This window comes from Myotis yumanensis, unplaced genomic scaffold (assembly GCF_028538775.1).
Source record: "Myotis yumanensis isolate MYYU_CA2020_CCGP unplaced genomic scaffold, mMyoYum1.0.hap1 SCAF_5, whole genome shotgun sequence".
Lineage (NCBI taxonomy): Eukaryota > Metazoa > Chordata > Mammalia > Chiroptera > Vespertilionidae > Myotis > Myotis yumanensis.
Window position 1 is genome coordinate 104,838,202 of NW_027223756.1, and position 20,313 is coordinate 104,858,514.

A 20,313-nucleotide genomic window follows, 5' to 3' on the forward strand; every position below is an offset into this window, starting at 1 on the left:
TGAGGCTAGAAAATTGGGTAAAAGCTTACTGTTCCTGGATTCTGCACTTACTAATTTCCTTGATATTTATGGTGAAGGAAACACGTCCTAGACATTTCAGCCAAAGTTTCATCAGAGGTCAGTATCAGAAGAGACCTTATAAATATTAATTGTAGGATAAACATTGTTCTGGAATAAATAAAATTAAAAGATAACTTTCAGCCTGGCTAGTGTGGTTGAGTGGTTGAGTGTCAACCTATGAACCAGAAGGTCACTGTTTGATTCCCTGTCAGGGCACATGCCCGGGTTGTGGGCTCGATCCCCAGTGGGGGGGTGTGCAGGAGGCAGCCGATCCATGATTCTCTCTCATGATGTTTCTATCTCTGTCTCTCTCTCCCATTTCCTCTCTGAAATCAATAAAAAACACATTTAAAAAAAAAGATAACTTTCAAAAAATTAAGCCTGAAATATATATTATCCCTAAATAGATAAAATATCTAAAATTTAGTAAAAGTATATCATGTTATTTTAAGAAAGTTTCACATTATTTTCTTACTTCACTGTATGAGTTATAATATGCTAGAGGACCAGTGCACAAAATTCGTGCATGGGGGGGGGGGGGGTGTCCCTCAGCCCAGCCTGCGCCATTTTCAATCTGGGACCCCTCGGGGATGTCTGACTGCCGGTTTAGGCTAGATTCATCGGGCCTAAACCAGCAGTCGGACATCCCTCCCACAATCCGGGACTGCTGACTCCCAACCGCTCACCTGCATGCCTGCCTGATTGCCCCTAACTGCTTCTGCCTGCCAGCCTGATCGATGCCTAACTGCTCCCCTGCTGGCCTGATTGCCCACAACTGCCCTCCCCTGCTGGCCGGGTTGCCCCCAACTGCCCTCCCCTGCAGGCCTGGTTGTTCCCACCTGCCCTCCCCTGCCAACCATCTTGTGGCAGCTATCTTTGAACCCATGGGGGCGTCCATCTTGTGTGAGAGCATGACAGTCAATTTGCATATTACCTCTTTATTATATAGGATAATATTTTTAAACATGTAAATTGATTGTTTTTTTTTATAGAGAGGCATGGAGAGAGAAACATGGATGTGAGAGAGAAACATCGGTGGGTTGCCTCCCATATGTCCCTGACCAGGGTCCAGACCCACAACCGTTTTGGTGTATGGAACAATTCTTCAACCAACAGAGCTACCCGCCAGGGTAATATATAATTTTATTTCTCTTTTTATAAAAAGTGTGCCAAACATAGAACATCATAAGAGAAACAATGCTTTTTGTTTTCTGCATTAAGGAAACAAATTAACACCTTTTGATGTTGGCAAATCCTGTTAGAAAATTTGATTTATTGGTGACCTTTGTGCATTGACCAAAGAACATGCTATAAAATAGATATAAAAGTATAAAATAAAAGACCTACCAGCCAGTATCCAGACTTGCCTAAAATACATCCATGTGACTTTATGAATTACAGTTTACATACATTTACTATCACTTTCCTTTGCTTTTTAAGCTGCCATATTAACTTACAGAGTGAAGAAAAGATTAGAATTTATGTGTCTATTTTTGAACTAAGTCTCCAAACAGGAATGGAAAGTTTTAACAAACTTAAAATACACAAAGAGATGAGCTACTGAGACATTCCTCTGGCCTACAGACTGCGTGTCCTTGGAGATCCAGGACAATGACATACAACAGTTTTGCTGACTCACAGGTTCACGGAGAGGCCCGTGGAAATGCAGCGTCAAGTCCAGGGCCATAACCCAGGATGGGTCTCAGGTCACACCAGATGGATGCAGCCGAGAAGTGCTGGGCCCACATCTCCCGCCGTCCAATATTTCACAGCCTAATTGTAATTGTACATCATAAACAAGCACATACTGTGAAAACTCCACCCACACTCCTCAGAACCTGGTCTGGCCTCCAGGCACTGCCTCAGAGGCTCCAGGGGCTCCAAGCTGGGCTGGGGCCCCCAAACTCTTTCCAGAGACAGGGCCAGGGACCTCTCCCCAATTCCAATCACACCTGGGTGAGTTCTCTCCAACGTGGGGTTCCTTCCTGACTACCTGATACTGAAATAACAGGAACGCTCTTAAGTCCCATCTCTGAGCGATGCTTTCCCCTCTTCCATTGCCTTTTTCATCACCTGGGACATCAGAGGCTATTGTATTCATTGGGAGTCTCCCCGGCTACATTTTATTTTATTTATTTTATTTATTTTTCATTAGTTAAGGTATTACAAATGTGTCCTTATCCCCCCCTTAACCCCCAACCTCCCCCCACCCCACACACTCATGCTCCCATCCCCCTGTTGTCCATGTCCATTGGTTTGGCCTATATACATGTATACAAGTCCTTTGGTTGATCTCTTCCCCTTACCCCCGCCCTCCCCTACTTTCCCTCTGGGGATTAATAGTCTGATTGCTGTTTCTCAGTCTTTGGATCTGTCCCTGTTCATCAGTCTATGTTGTTCTCTATAATCCACAAATGAGTGAGATCATGTGGTATTTATCTTTCTCTGACTGACTTATTTCACTTAGCATAATGCTCTCCAGTTCCATCCATGTCGTTGCAAAAGACAAGAGTTCCTTTTTTTTTTTTTTTTACCGCAGCATAGTATTCCATTGTGTAGATGTACCACAGTTTTCTAATCCACTCCTCTGCTGATGGGCACTTAGGCTGTTTCCAAATCTTAGCTATGGTGAATTGTGCTGCTATGAACAGAGGGGTGCATATATCCTTTCTGATTGGTGTTTCTGGTTTCTTGGGATATATTCCTAGTAGTGGGATCACTGGGTCAAATGAGAGTTCCATTTTTAGTTTTTTGAGGTAGCTCCATACTGTTCTCCACAGTGGCTGCACCAGTCTGCATTCCCACCAGCAGTGCAGAAGGGTTCCTTTTCTCCACATCTTCTCCAACACGTGTTGTTTGTTGATTTGTTGATGATAGCCATTCTGACAGGTGTGAGATGATAATGCATTGTCGTTTTGATTTGCATCTCTTGTATAATTAGTGTCCCCGGCTACATTTTAATCCCCAGGAGATTTGCCTATTTGATTCACTACTGTGTCTCCATGCACCTCTGTCGTTCAGAATGTTTGATTAAAACGTATACGTCGCACACACATTTGTCTTTATACTTTTGATCTCCAGGCTGCCCGTGTTTTAATGTAAACGGTTTGTTTAAAATCATAAGCACGTTGTCTTACACTTTAAGTGATACATTAGATCGTTTTAATGGGACTGATTTGTTTGAGCGCTCTGAGAAAGAACTCTGATTTTCCCCAAATTGTCTCAGTGCCGTTGTTTTCATGGACTCTTCCTTCCATGCCTTCCAGAAAACCAGCCATCGTCCCGTGCCCCAGAGTAAATGCATAGAATCACTAGGTCATCAAATGCACACCGTTACCTAATCCTGCGGAAGTGCTCTGATGTCTCTCAGGAAATCTCCTTCCTGGGTGGGTGTGCCTTATTCTGCGCGTTGCAGGACCTGCTCTCAGAAGACTCCGCAGTGCTGCTGAGGTGGTGGCCGACACCGGGCCCCACACAGGTGCGCCCACTGGAGGAGAACCTCAGGGGTGGCACCCTTGGGTTCCTGCAGCCAGCAACGGCTTCCTTCCATTCCCGGTCCTGTAGGAACTTTTGGCGCATTCCACACAGAGATATGAAGTATTTATTTTGGAATTATTTTCAGGCAAGTCATTGTTCACATTGCTGTTGGAAGACAGATTTATTCCTCTGCCTTTCAGCACTGTTCTTGCTCGAGTAGAACTCATTATTGATTTTTTTCCCCCCACAGATGGATCGTTTATTGCTTGAGATATACACCCTGGATTTTATTTGTTTTTTGTTTCTATTGACATATAATTGACATACAATATCCCAATAGTTTCCGTGCCACCGTCCTGATTGGATATTTACATACATTATGACATCACTCCCATAAGTCTAGTTAGCATCTGTCGCCGTGCAGAGTCCCTGCAGTACCACCGACTCTACCACTGGAAGATCATGTCTATCAATGGGCTACATGTTTTTATTTATTTTTAAACTGAAATATGTGTGTTCAGTGCACAGGCAATCAGATGCTTGTTAAGTCTTTTTTTTAAATATATTTTTATTGATTTCAGAGAGGAAGGGATAGAGGAGAGAGAGATAGAAACATCAAGGATGAGAGAGAATTATTGATCGGCTGCCTCCTGCAATAGCCCCCAACCGGGGATCGAGCCCACAACCCGGGCATGTGCCTTTGACCGGAATTGAACTCGGGACCCTTCAGTCCACAGGCCGACGCTCTATCCACTGAGCAAAACCAGCTAGGGCAAGTCATTCTTTTTCATGCTCTCACCATAGCCCTGTTCTGATAAAATGACTTTTTAAAAAAATATGCTTTTATTGATTTCAGAGATGATGGGAGAGATAGAAACATCAATGATGAGAGAGAATTATGGATCGGCTGCCTCCTTCATGCCCCCAACTGGGGATCCAGCCTGCAACCCGGGCATGTACCCTAACCAAGAATTGAACCATGACCTCCTCGTTCATAGTTGACACTCAACCCCTGAACCACACCAGCCAGGCCTGATAAGACGACTTCTAAGTATTTGTATTGTTCACTGACTTTTAAAAGCAGCTCTTCCTATCTCCCATCATATCAGAGCAATAGGTAACACAGTAACACTCCCATTTCATTTCCAAATGCCTTAAATGCCCTCTGCGGAATGTTTCTAAATAATGCATCTGCTTATATAAAATATTCATTATCTTCTTTTGAAAAAGATTTGCTTCATCTTCTCCCCTCATGATGATGGGCTTTATGTCAGAGCGTTTTCAATGTGGAGCTAGCTGGTTCTCTCAGATCCAGCCCTGGCTTCCTGGTTCAGACGGCTGGACAGGGCCTCTTCCACTGAGTGAAACAGTGCGATTTTGGGTGCTAGTGAAATGAGTGTCTAACCTTCTTGGAAGTTTTGAAAACAGGCGCACACCATTTTATTCAGTGATGTTGGGAAAGCTAGCTGCTATACAAACATTTTTTTCCACTTTACAAATTCAATCACTGTTTTGTGACAACAGGACCTCATTGGTCTTCAGGTAAGTATAGGCTGTTTCCACCCTGCCACCTGGTCACTGGCTCAGAGGATCCACGTGCTGAGTGGTCACTGCCTGGAAGTCACAGGGCCTTGGTCACAGATGGCCTTGTTTCACACCCTCACCCTCACAGGTCCTGCCCTCACCTTAGGAGACTTTGGTAGACTGGACTAAACCATTAAGAAGTCTGAGCCCTACCAGCGTGGCTCAGTGGTTGAGCCTTGGTTGACCTATATGAACAGGAGGACACGGTTCGATTCCCAGTCAGGGCACGTGCCTGGGTTGCCGGCTCGATTCCCAGAGGGGAACTTGCAGGAGACAGCCTATCAATGATTCTCTCATCATTGATGCTTCTATCTTTCTCTCCTTCTGCCTTCCTCTCTGAAATCAATACTATATAATAAAAGCCTAATATGCTAAGTGTCTGGTTGTCCGGTAGACTGTTCAACCAATCAAAGCATAATATGCTAATGATATGCTAAGTCCACTCAACAGCTCTCTATGATGTGCACTGACCAGCAGGGGGCAGACAGTTGACCAGTCAACCGGTCACTATGATGTGCACTGACCACAAGGGGGAAGACACTCCTACTGGTAGCTGAGCTTGGGACTGAGCAAGATGGGCTGGACACGTCCTGGAGCCCTCCTGGTCCCTCCCTGGCTGGCCAACCTCCCGTATCCCTCCCTGGCCCTGATGGTGCACCAGTGGGGTCCCTAGGCTTGGCCTGCACCCTCTTGCAATCCGGGACCCTTCGGGGGATGTTGGAGAGCCAGTTTCAGCCTGATCCTGTAGGCCAGGCCGAGGGTTCCGGACGAAGCCAGGGCTGCAAGGGAAGCCCAGGTCCCAGGTGCAGGAGGGAAGTCAGTGCTGGCAGCCAGGGGAAGGAAAGCTTACTCTTACACGAATTTCGTACACTGGGCCTCTAGTATACACTGAGTGGCCAGATTATGATGACCACCCCATCAGTACTTCATTGACACTGCCAAAAATACTGAATATTGAAAACTCCTAAGCAAATACTCTAAGGTTTTATTATTATTTGCATAACCAATTCACTTCATTGTACTGATGGGGTGGTCATAATAATCTGGCTGGTCATAATAATCTGGCCACACAGTGTATATATAAAGGACTCTGATATACTCAGAATTAGACTCAGCTCAGGACTTCCTAATCTCCACTACAATATCCATTTCTATGGTCACGCTGAAACTGGGGTCAGTGAAAACTGCCCATGTGACAAAGCGCTAACACCAGAATCTCATCCGTAACCATAGCTTCTTTCCTCACCAGGGGACCCCTACCCTCATCACAGCGTTCAGTCCACTGAGGCTGGGAATCTGTCACCCCCTTCACCTCTTCGTTTCCTCTCATCCCTCATCATGTTCACCTCCCTGTGGGGACCCTCGGTTCATCTCCATCCTTCCTTCGCTCTCTTCTTCTCATTCTCCAATGCGCCTCAGACACACTGTTGCCATGCCAACATGTCCTCTAAGCATCTCAGAAGGAAACCAGGTGCCCACGCTGCCTGAGGACCCCCTCTCAGACATCCCCAAACCCGGCTCTGCAGCTTGCCCCATGATCTTACCATCGATGGCTTCATAATTAAATCTCTCAGCAAACCTCTCACTTCCCCACGCATCCAAGGCTGTGTTATACACTCAGTGACCAGCTGATCTATTTTGTTACAAAAAAATGGACCACAACGCTTTCTTTTTCTTTTAACTGAAAGTACATACACGCAGGCCTTTGCCACTGTTTTTCTCTTCTTGTAACAATAAAGATCCCTTTCTATCAAAATTCTTTTTTTTTCTCAACAGACCAACATTTAATATACTGTTTCTGATTCACGCCTTGCCTTTCTGCCATCAACTCCATCATTCAATCATTCCTATAGTCATACAAATATGATTTAGGTCCTTCCCCTGAAACACACACATACACACACACACACACACATGCACACACTCACACACAAACATGCACACACTCACACACTCAGAACAGAGTAGCGAAGGGCGTCTCTTGCACTACAACTCCTTAAAGCTCCTGGTCCCTGCCCACCTTCACTTCAAAACCCCTTGAATATTGTGACTCAATTTCGTATCTTTCATTCCCTTTTCCACTTGCTGCCACATGCTCGCCGCTCCAACCGAACCCGAGACCTGCATTGTCAACTCACCGATTGGTACACATGGCAGAACGCCGCCCGTTCTTCCCATCTTTGCTCTGCGCCGTCTCTCACTAGCTGACTCCTAACGGTGTCCCTGACACACACCTCCCTCCACTCTCAGCCACACAGTCTGCCTGCCTCCTGCCTTCCCGCCGCCGTGGCCCAGACTCCTGCAGGCTTGTTCTTTCTCGGTACATTGTAGGTGGAAGCGATTCATGTGTCAGTCCAGAGTAAACCAGATTTAAAACAGTGATCAAACGAAACAACACAACACATTTCAAAAATAAAAAAGAGACTAAAACAGTAATAAAACAAAACAATGCAACAAATTTTGTAAATAAAACATGAGACGAAAACTAAAATAACAGTAATAGATATTATCAAGCACCTGTTGTATGCAGGAGGTGGTGAGACACTGTGTGTGGCTGTTGTATGCAGGGAGGTGGTGAGACACTGTGTGTGGCTGTTGTATGCAGGGAGGTGGTGAGTCACTGTGTGTGGCTGTGGTATGCAGGGTGGTGGTGAGTCACTGTGTGTGGCTGTTGTATGCAGGGTGGTGGTGAGTCACTGTGTGTGGCTGTTGTATGCAGGGCGGTGGTGAGTCACTGTGTGTGGCTGTGGTATGCAGGGTGGTGGTGAGTCACTGTGTGTGGCTGTTGTATGCAGGAAGGTGGTGAGTCACTGTGTGTGGCTGTGGTATGCAGGGTGGTGGTGAGTCACTGGGTGTGGCTGTTGTATGCAGGGCGGTGGTGAGACACTGTGTGTGGCTGTGGGATGCAGGGCGGTGGTGAGTCACTGTGTGTGGCTGTCTTCCTTGACCCCCACAACAGCTCTGTCTCATGATACTTCTGTCCCCTAAATGTGGTGCTGATGGAACTAGGGTCAGAGGGGGGCTCACTCTATGCCAGTGATGGCGAACCTTTTGAGCTCGGCGTGTCAGCATTTTGAAAAACCCTAACTTAACTCTGGTGCTGTGTCACATATAGAAATTTTTTAATATTTGCAACCATAGTAAAACAAAGACTTATATTTTTGATATTTATTTTATATATTTAAATGCCATTTAACGAAGAAAAATCAACCAAAAATATGAGTTCGTGTGTCACCTCTGACACGCCTGTCATAGGTTCGCCATCACTGCTCTATACAGTCCAGGGACCCTTTTCTTCTCATCTGGGTCTCTTCCTGCGATTTCAACCACTCACATGGCTGGGAGTCATCACTCTTAAAACCTAACACTGTGCCTGGCTGGTTTGGCTCAGTGGATAGAGGGTCGGCCTGCGGACCAAAAGGTCCCAGGTTCAATTCCAGTCAAGGGTACATGTCTGGGCTGCGGGCTCAGTCCAACATGCAGGAGGCACCCAACCAATGATTCCCTCTCATCATTGATGTTTCTATCTCTCTCTTCCTCTCCCTTCCTCTCTGAAATCAATAAAAATATATTTAAAAAAAACACACAAAACTACAATGCAGCATACACCTGTAGTTACAGGTACACTTGTTCACGGACCCACTGCCCATGTTCTCTGATAACTAGAAAAAAAACTTAAATTCTTTTATTAAAATGACACTGAAGCAGTGATCTCTCTCTCTAGATTCCTCTCTGAAATAATATACACTGAGTGGCCAGATTATTATGATCGGCCAGATTATGATGACCACCCCATCAGCACTTCATTGACACTTCCAAAAATACTGAATATTGAAAACTTCCTAAGCAAATACTCTCAAGGATTTACTATTATTATTATTTGCACACTAATTCACTTCACTGTACTGATGGGATGGTTATAATAATCTGGCCACTTAGTGTATATTGACATACATTTCTGCACCAAGGTGCTGGGCCAAACCCAGGTTGGCCACAGAAATCTGGCACCATCAACAATGTTATATTTTAATATGGGACTCATGCTTCTTGTAGAATAATTTTAATAATTCAAAATTCATGTAATGTCTTCTGATGCATGCACTGTATAAAGTTAGAGGATACAGTCATTAAAGAAAAGGAGAGAATGGGAGAGTCGTCAGAAGTATGACTTCTGCTTCTAGTCTAGTCCTAGTCCCGCCCACTTCCACTGCCCTTCACCATCAGGGGCATGCTTTACTAACCCTGAAATGTGTGTGCATGTGTGTGTGTGTGCGTGTGCATGTGCTTGTGCATGTGTGTTTTAAACAACATTTAAGGCAGCGGTTCTCAACCTGTGGGTCGCGACCCCTTTGGGGGTTGAATGACCCTTTCACAGGGGTCGCCTAAGGCCATCGGAAAACATATATAATTACATATTGTTTTTGTGATTCATCACTATGTTTTAATTATGTTCAATTTGTAACAATGAAATTGGGGGTCACCACAACATGAGGAACTCTATTAAAGGGTTGCGGCATTAGGAAGGTTGAGAACCACTGATTTAAGGGATTTCCAAGCTCTAATTTTATGTTTCTGAGAGAAACCCGACATATGAAAATTAATAAAAGATAAAACTAAAACAACACATCCTCAAGCTGTAGGAATATTGTTATTTGTATTTTACAATGTGTCCGGGACTCACTATGTTTAATCTAATTCACATGAGAAGACTTTTCCTGAGGAAGCTTTGTCCGGCTTTGGTACCTAAATCATCACAGCTAATGCCTGTTACCATGGCGCCCAGACCTCCCACAGGCCTGCTGAGTACAGCTCTTTCCGTTACAATCATCATTGACTTCATTTTGTAAAAAATGGTTCCATTAGTCCTCTGTTTAAAGACGCACTTAATCTGTCACGTGTGATTCTGCTTGCTATGCTATTTATATACTGTTTTATTTACTTACTTTTGTTTCATTCAACAGCCATTCTTTTGTTACATCTTTTTATATCATTCAGTTTTAAGTATTTCTTGAATCATTACGGCTATCAAACAAACTTCAGGGCTTCTTCCCTACCCTGAAACTGAATTTTTCTTTCTTTCTTTTTTTTTTTTTTTTTGTTAATCCTCATCCGAGGATATTTTTCCATTGAGTTTTTGAGTGAACAGAAGGGAGGGGAGAGACACAGAAAGAGAAGCATTGATGTTCTCTCACATCGACTAGTTTCCCCCTGCACACCCCCCTACCAGGGCCAGGGATTGGGCCCGCAACCCAGGTTCATGCCCTTGACCGGAATCGAACCCGGGACCTTTCAGTCCGCAGGCCGACGCTCTATCCACTGAGCCAAACCAGTTTCTGCCATTTTGACTTTTTGTTCTCTGTTTTGTTGATTCTGTTGTTTTGCTGAACTAGAGAAACTATCCAGCCCAGTCACCTTTACAATAAGATGCCTAGAGGCACAGCTTACTTTCAACACAGGCTAGAATTTCCCTCAGTAGGATGAGCCACACACCAGAGACCTTCCTAAGACCAACTCTGACTCACGGCCGAGGCCTCCACCAGACACGATTGCTGCTTCTTCCTCTTCAGTGGTTCTCAACCTTCTGGCCCTTTAAATACAGTTCCCAACCATAAAATTACTTTCGTTGCTACTTCATAACTGTCATGTTGCTACTGTTATGAATCCTAATGTAAATATCTGATATGCAAGATGGCCTTAGGCGACCCCTGCGAAAGGGTCGTTCGACCGCCAAAGGGGTCGTGACCCACAGGTTGAGAACTGCTGTCTTAGAACGTGAATATCTTATGTTCCCAGCTCATCTGATGTTGCAAATCTCTCCATTCAAAAATCTGCTTTCTCTCAAGGTAAGTAAGTATGCAGCTGAGCTGTGCCACGGGGTGGGCGGAGCAGGCCTCTCTCCAGGCAGGGACACCACAGGTCGCAGCGTTCGGATGGTCTCAGGCATCATCAGCTGCTAAATCTCCTCCAAGAACATGGGTCTCAGCACCTCCCCGAAATGATGGTTGCAAAAATAAAAGGAATAAGTGAGAGCAGCAGGAACCGGTTTTTGTTGTTGTTGTTAGTCCTCACCCGAGGATATTTTCCCGTTGATTTTTAGAGAGAGTGGAAGAGAGAGGGAGAGACAGAGAGAAACATCGATGTGAGAGAAACACATCAATTGGTTGCCTCCTGCACGAGCCCTGACCAGGACCCGGGCTGGGGAGGAGCCTGCAACCCAGGTACGTGCCCTTGACTGGAATCAGACCTGGAACCCATCAGTCCACAGGCCGGTGCTCTGTCCACTGAACCACACCAGCCAGGGCAGTAGGAACGTTTTTTGTGTTCATTTCTCCAGGGTTGCAGGCGTGGTTTTCATGGCGCCCCCTACTGCTGCCGAGGTCAGGATGTGGGAGCCCTTTCTTTAATTTTTTCTTTTTATTCATCTTTATTGTTGAAAGTATGACATATGTCCCCTCCCCCGCCTCCGTTAACCCCCTCCATCGCCCCACCCCCACCCCAGGCCTTCACCACCCTATTGTCTGTGCCCATGGGTTATGCATAAATGCACACAAGTTCTTGGGTTGATGTCTTTCCCCCGCTCCCCTCCCTCCCCCACTCCCTCTGCGACTCTGCACTCCGTTCCCTCCTCCACGTCTCAGGGTCCCCTCCGTCCGTCCGTCCATCACTTTGTTCGCCAGAGTCCACCTGTGAGCCCCGTGGCACCTGTCTGTCTCTGCCTGGCTGATGTCCCTCAGCCTCATGCTCTCCAGGCCCTTCCCTCTGCCTCCAAAGGTGAGAGAGCCTTCCTTTTGGGAGACTTTACGTGACAAAAAGTCCAGTAAAGTGTATCCCAGCGCTTCCAGCTCAGCTTAGAAATAAGGACGAGGCACCTCACTTCCACGCCGAGCGAGCACGGTCCTGGTCCATCTATAGCAGCAGCGTGTGGACAGAATGACAACGGTGGTGACATAACCCTAAATATCTCCGGCGGCTCCGAGGAGAGCTCCCCCGCGGGGGTGGAAGGACGCAGCCCTCCTCACCCTCCTGGGGAGCAGCTACCGGATGGCCCCTTCTCACCCAGCACTGCCACTTCAGCCAGGACCCCAGCCCCTCCTCTAGCTCCCGGCCCTGGGGTCAACCTGGCGAGGTCAAGGTCAGGAGACGTGTGCCCATGGGAATGAAGATGGTGCCAAGGTAACCCCCCACCTAAACCCACCTGCTGCTCACCTGCAGGGGGGGGGGGGGAGGGAGACAGCGGGGCTGCCCCTGAGCTTTCCTCTCCTCTGCCCCCCCCCCCAAGTTCTCTATGTAGAGGAGCATCCAGGTTGATGCTGAGGGGATGCAGGGCATGCACAGTCCTCCCCCTGGGTCCCTCCAGGCCCCCCCACTCTCTCCTGCTGCCAACAGTGAGCACCTGTGGCTCAGGGTGAGCCCCTGGTGATGCCTTTGTCTCCACCTGCCCAGAGAGCCATCCAGGGGGCAGCCCCGAGGGGTCCAGGGGCGAGGTAGTCAGGGTGATCCTTTCCCATCACCCTGTTGGGCTGCAGCATGTGGCTGCTGGTCACCCGTGTTTCTGGCCTCAGAAATCAGACGTGAAAACCAGCAGCGCTGATCCCTGCTGGCCCCGGGGTGATGGGAACCTCACCCTCTCCTGGGGCTCCCTCCCTGCTGGCCCTGGGGTGATGGGGACCCCACCGTCTCCTGGGGCTCCCTCCCTGCTGGCCCCGGGGTGATGGGGACCCCACCCTCTCCTGGGGCTCCCTCCCTGCTGGCCCCGGGGTGATGGGGACCCCACCCTCTCCTGGGGCTCCCTCCCTGCTGCCCCCGGGGTGATGGGGACCCCACCGCCGCCCGGGCTCCCTCCCTGCTGCCCCCGGGGTGATGGGGACCTCCCTGCCGCCCAGGGCTCCCTCCCTGCTGGGTCCCCCACCTGGCTTCGCCCCTGTGGAGGGTGTGTCATCCTCTCCCATCATGACACCTGCTGGCCCCCATCTGTGTCACTTGGGGACTCGGGCGCTGGGGGGCGTTCTGCTGGGGTCGCTGAAGCCCTCTCCCCAGCTGTGTCCACAGCAGCCAGGGCTTCTCTGTGTGGAGGCAGCTGCCCTGGGGAAGGTGAAGGAAAGTGGATTAAATAAGAATAAGGGAGCAGGCCCAGCCGGTGTGGTTCAGTGGTTGAGCGCCCACCTATGAACCAGGAGGTCAGGGTTCGATTCCTGGTCGGGGCACATGCCCAGGTTGTGGGCTCCATCCCCAGGGTAGGGCGTGCAGGTGGCAGCCGATCCATGTTTCTCTCTCATCACGGATGTTTCTATCTCTCTCTCTCTCTCCCTCTCCCTTCCTCTCTGACATCAGTAAAATATACTTAAGAAATAAATAAGAGAGAAGGGCTGACATAAAAGGATGAAGTGATTCCCTCCCTCTCGCACTGGCATTGGGATGAGAGTAATAACCCGAGAAGGCCTGTTCCCGCATCTGGGATGTGATGGCTCGTGAACAGGAATGGAAACTGCCCAGAAGGAAAGCCCTGAGCACACAGGCCAGCAAAGGGCAGGCAGGGGCAGAGGTAGTGGCCGCACACACAGCGCGGAATGCACGGGGGGGGGGGGGGGTAGCAGGTGGGAGGAGGGAGTCCAGGCACCAATGCCAAGGGCTGGAGAAGGTGAGCTGCCTTTTCCCGGAGGGGCCACCCACTCATTCTCCGTTCACAGGAGCCATGAGCTGATTAGATGGAGGTTCCATTCGTCCCCGGCCATGCGCTCCTGGGTGAGGCAGGGCATCTCTCCTGAGAAGGGCCTGGTCCCAGTGGAAGGATGGAGAAGCTGGTGGCCTCCTCCTCTAAGGAGGACTTCAAAACCATAGTGACCTGAGCCCGGCCACCAGGGCTGTAGGAGCTTCTCTGGCCCCATCCCAGTGCCATGGGGAAGAGCAGCGGCTCCTTACTGGGCCGTGAGCCACGGAGAGCCCCTGGGCCGCGTCCTCAGAGGCAGGGGGTTGGGGAGGGAGCGGGGGGTCACATGAGCTCAGGATGCTCATGGACTGGAGCCAACAGACGGATGTGCATCGGTGGCCCGTGGCTGTGATGGGAGCCATGACACGCGTGCTCGCTCCCACCTGCTCCGGGCTGTCCCCCGAGCTCTCACTCAGCCCTGGGCAAAGGGCACACGTGGCACATTGACTAAGAGGAGCTCCGTCCCACATCGAAGGCGAGGTGATTCAAAGCAAAGACCAACCCGAGTTCCAGAAAAAGATGAGCAACAACGCGTGTATGTGAGAGCAAAGACTGAAAGGCAGCCGCCCGGCGTGGCCCAGCGTTGAGCACCGACCTGTGAACCAGGAGGTCATGGTTCAAATCCAGGTCAGGGCACATCCGTGGGTGGGGGCCTCGATCTCCTGTGTGGCCATGCAGGAGGCAGCGGATCCATGATTCTCTCTCATCACTGATGTTTCTCTCTCTCTCCTCCTCTCCTTTCCTCTCTGAAATCAATAAATATATATATATATTTTAAAAAGACTGAAAATTATAGTGTGTGAGTGCAAGAGAGAGAGAATGTACAGTAAGTAAATACAACTATTTGGAAAATAGAAATATTTGGTTATCTAATCAGGATTAGCAGCTAATAAATGGAAAGTTCATGTGGGATAATGAGGCAGTAAGGTTAGCATTTCATAAATAGTTTAAATCTGATTTATAACACATGCACCATCGCTGCGCCTCTCCATGGCTCACAGTGTTTTTCTCACGCCTGCGGGGGTAGGTGATGGCGCCCATCATCGCTGCGAGTTCAAGTTCGCCATCTGCCATGTCGGAGGTGCTATAAATCATTCTATTTTGCAAACATGGTTCATGTCACCAGATGCTTATTTTCATGAAAATCAATTTCACATCATTCCCGAGATGATTAAATTATGTGGACAATATCGTGCAGACACATACGAAGGATGCTCAGCTCAGAAATAGTCATGTCTGATGACTCGCAAGCCTGTCCCCGAGGGAGGAATGACATGAACGACAGAGGAGCTGGAGGACAGAATATTAAACAGTCCTTTGGAAGCGCGCTGGTCCATTTGCCGTGCAGGCCACCTGGCCCAGCCTCACCCTCCTCGGACCCGGATCCGCCCAGTCCCTCTAATTGCAACCCATCAGGCACCAGCCGGACAGGATGGCTGTGCAAGCCGCAGCCTGAGCAGCAGGCAGGGCCCAGCAAGGGCGAGGGATTAACTTCTGCCTTGATCTTGGAATCCATCCAAGCTGTCACATCCCGGGAGAGCCTGGCCGCGCTGTCACTCAAAGGACAGGCTCCCGTGAGGCTGTCGAGCCCCTCACTGGGGAGACATAAGATGGGCTGAATGAATACCGAGTTATCTGGCTACCGTTTTAATGTGTCATGTGTATTACGCATTGTGTCAGGTCTATTTCCGCTGGTGAAAGATAGTTATTAAAAACAAACCATCAGCACTAGCCAGTTTGGCTCAGTGGATAGAGCCTCAGCCTGCGGACTGAAGGGTCCCGGGTTCGATTCTGCTCAAGGGCACATGCTCGGGTTGTGGGCTCGATCCCCAGAGGGGGGCATGCAGGAGGCAGCTGATCCATGATTCTCTCTCATCACTGATGTTTCTCTCTCTTTGTCTCTGAAATCAATAAGAATATATTTTAAAAAAACACCACAAAAACAAATGAACAAATGAACGAAGCTAGTGCTTGGCAAAACATACTTTGGAGCAGAAAAATAATCTTGATTTCAATGTGGAAGCAAAGTGAAATGTGGCCACGAGCGAAACCTGGGGGGTGGACGTCCCACGTGGTTGAGGGACGGCGGTTCCCGGCTCCCTGCTCTGGTGGCTGAGCCCTCGAGGCCCTGGATCCTTGGCCCCGCGGTTCCTGCCATGGTCATGGCCGTGTGAAGCCGCAGCGCTGAGCGCTGGGGAGATGCTGCCGGCCAGAGGGCAGCTGCAGAAGAGCCCGGCTTGGGAGACGCATCCACTTCGCGGTGTCCCCTTAGTTTGGTGTGAGTCACAGCTGCGCCTACACTCACCTCACGGGGAGGGAGCCACACGGACGGCAGGAAGCAGCGCCCGGAGCCCCCGGAGTTCGTCTGCCACCCCGTCTGCCACCCGTGTCTCTGTGGTGAAGCACGTGGACCTAATGTAAAAACACACACACTTTTAAGGGATTTCAACTTATTTTTTTTAAATACATTTTTATCGATTTCAGAGAGGAAGAGAGAGGAGGGGAGAGAGAGAGAAACATTCATGAAGAGAGAGAATCATTGATGGGCTGCCGCTGTCACGCCCCCTACTGGGTATCCAGCCTGCAACCCGGGCACGTGCCCTGACCAGGAATCAAACCCAGGACCCTTCAGTCCGCAGGCCGACTCTCTACCCACTGGGCCACACCAGCCAGGGCAATGGATTTCGACTTATTGAATCTGACTCCCTACGGAGCGCAGAAAGCAATGGGAGTTAGGAGAGGAGGAACAGCCCCAGTGATGGCAAGGAGGCGGCTCAGAGAGAGGCCCTGGCACTGAGCCCAGCCCCTGAGGGACTAGGCCAGGTCTGCCCCTCCCTGATCTGCTTGTCTTTGCTGCTGCTGCCACATGATGACACGGTGTGGGCCTCATGGGACAGAGTGAACCAGCATCAAACCTCAGAGGCGGAGGGAGGGGCCAGCAGATGCTCTCACCGTGGGGCCGCAAATAAGCACAGGACACGGAAGGACGTGTGCAAGGAACAGCCATGGGCCTCAGGACCGTGCAGGCATCTGTGGGACGGTCTCAGGGTCCAGCGTCCCCCCAGCCCCAGCCCCTCTAGCACTGAAGACGAAGAGCATAATGAGTCTCTCTGCCTTTTTTAAATACATATTTTTAGTGATTTCAGAGAGGAAGGGAGAGGGAGAGAGAGATAGAAGCATCAATGATGAGAGAGAGTCATGGATTGGCTGCCTCCTGCACACCCCACACTGGGGACCGAACCCATAGGCAGGGCATGTGCCCTGACCGGGAATCGAACCGTGATCATAGGTCATGGGTCATAGGCTAACACTCAACCATTGAGCCACACCGGCGGGCATGAGTTTCTACAGAGAACAGAAAAACAACCACAACACGACGGTGACCCAGTGAATGCCCGGCTGAGTGTAATGAGGGAGGGAACCCACGGAGGGACAGGGCTCCTTGTGGGGACGCTCGATTACATGAACCGAGCCCACACCTGCCAGTGGGAACACTGAGGCGGACGACACAGAGAATACGGATTGACTCCACATCCACGTCTGGTGCCCAAATGAATGAAAACAACGTCAGTGAGAAAGGGGCTGCCCTGAGACCCCCGGTCCCATCCAGGGAATCGCTTCGCCAGGACTCAGCTTTGTAACCATAAGGTCTATAAAATGTACAAGTTAAGGGGGGAAAGAGAAAATTATGACAATATTAGAAAACTCAAGCTTCAAAGAACATATTGCCAAAGATGAAAGAAATGTTTCTCCCTAATTCTTAAGTAAACAGCAGGATTGTGAGGAACTCCCATGAGCTAACTTCAGAGACAGTCTTTTAAAAAAAGCAAATACTAATTTTAAGAGATAATTAATCTTTCACTGCAGGGTAAAAAGTAATTACATGTTACTACTTGCATGGGGGGTATGTGTATGGTGTATCCACATTAGAATTCCTACTCTGCTAGGTGCAGACTGAGCTCATGTAAACACACACACACACACACGCACACACACGCACACGCACAAACACACACACACAAGCACAGGTAAATTTCATCACACTTTTTCATGATGTTACCTCATGGGTTTTGTCTAAAATCATAATGTACTTTATAAAAAAAACATAATTTAAAATCCAGTGACGAACCGATGTTAACATTTTTATAACTTCACGTACATCATTATATTGACCACAGATCACATTTTTTTTTACCTTTACACCTGCTTTTGATTGTTGCTATAGTGATATGGTCAGAAGCAACACTTTTCACCTGGTTTTGATGGTCGCTGTAGTGATGGGGTCAGAAGTAACACTGCTCATCCTCTAAATCGCACTTGTACGGGCTTTCCTTGCCTTTACCTCACTGCTTTTGGTTCGTGTGAGAGTATCCCATGGAAAGACAATTCAACCTGCTAATTTTGAGACTCGCCGTCCATAAATGAAAGAATGAAGGTGAGGAGACTTGGGGGTGCACTTGGGGGACCACGCCCGTGCACAGAGGCGTTGTTGACAACGTTTGGTTTGCGCGTTCTGTGTGTTGGAGGCGGGAGGAAGAGGACCAGGCAGGGTGCACAGTCTGCAAGTGGTGAGACCAAGTGAGAAGCTCTCGCCCTGCCCAGCCCTGCCCCGCGCGCCTCTCCCATCTGCCTGCTCCTGCGTCGTCTCCTTGTGTGATAAGCCTGCAACCCGACAGCTTGGAGGGACCCGCAGAGCATCATGCGAAGCAAAATCAGCCCGTCAGAGAAAGACAAGCATCACATGATCTCACTCCTACGTGGAATCCAATGAACAACATAAACGGATGAACGGAGTGGATCCAGAGACATGGAGGCAGGGAACAGAGTGCAGAACCTCAGAGGGAAGGAGGGGGAGGGAGGGTGGGTGGGAGGTGATCAACCAAGGACCTTGTGTGCATCTATGCATAACCATGGACACAGACAGTGGGGTGGTGAAGGCCTGGGGTGGGAGGAGGGGGTCAGTGAGGGGGGAGGGAAAAGGGGACATAGGTAATACTCTCAACAATAAAGATTTTAAAAACACAAAAATCCCCTGCAATCCAGTTCCTAATATGTTTCTCTGAGTTCTGGGAGCTGCTCTAGAAAATTAATTGAACACAAGAGGGGGTGGTGATAACATCTGATTACAGCAGTGGGTCAAGGTCAGAAGCGCAGGTGGCCGCCTGGGGCTGGGACAGCCTCGGAGGGGGGTGCGAGGGGGTGGGCGGTCTTGCAGGACTGAGCTCCGACTTGCGGCTCTGACGCCGCGGGTGGCTGGTGTCAGAACAGCTGGGTTCTGGGACACCTGCTGGCGTCTGATAAATGCATACTGGTGGTGGGGATCCCTTCCCCACAAGCTGTAGTTGGAATCTGGATGTATCAGATCCACCTGCAATACCTTATCTATGCCTATGCCTTCCCTTAACAATAGTTTGTTATTTAAAAACAAGGATGTTGATTACATGTAGCTTCATGCCCTTCTGAATATATCCCCTGTAAAGAAAAATTCAAGGCTTATCATTTAGGTCAGGTGATAGGAAATAGGTGAATCATTTTAAAAAACAAATAGAAACTCATTGAAATTAAGCCAAAGGATAGAGGAGAGAAAGGAGAAAAAAGAGTAATGTTTAAAGATACCAGAGTGCCCTGGGATGAATGAATGGGTGTTCGCCCTATTTTTCTCACAATGAACTGTTATCAGAGATCACTCTTCCCATAAAGAAAACTTTCAGCCTGGCCGGTGTGGCTCAGTGGTTGAGTATTGACCTATGACCCAGGAGGTCACCGTTTGATTCACGGTTGGGCACATGCCTGGGTTGCAGGCTCGATCTCCAGTAGGGGGAATGCAGGAGGCAGCCAGTCAAGGATTCTCTCTCATCATTGATGTTTCTATCTCTCTATCCCTCTCCCTTCCTTTCTGAAATCAATACAAATATATTTAAAAAAAGAAAACATTCATGCACTTACTCCTGCAGGGCTGTGCCATGCATATCTACTGGGGCCCAGAGGACAATGTCTTTGAAAGTGTCCATGTTCTTTCTCTCCCTGGGTAGAACTCATGGCTCAGGTTACTGGACATCAGTGGCTAGGGAGGACCACTCACTCCTGTTTACACAACATGAGGAACTGTATTAAAGGGTTGCGGCATTAGGAAGGTTGAGAACCGCTGCCCTAGATGGTCCAATTGGAAAATGACAACAGCCAACACCACCATAGCCATCCGGTGTGAATGGGTCAGAACTATACCTAGTTTTTGTCAGATTGGCAAAAGCAGAATGCCTTTATTTGGTGTGCCACAGAGTTTAGGAATTAGCATATGTATGCCATGAGGTGAAGAGCATTGAAAATCTCTGAGTTGTGGTATTGCCTGTCCAGAAAATAGAATAATAATGACTAGCATACAGGTAAGAGCTGTCAGCTCACACAGGAAATTAATAGCCATTTAGATGGAATGTTAATGAACAAAATCTTAGTTACATATTTTTGAAAATTGGCTTTATCCATAT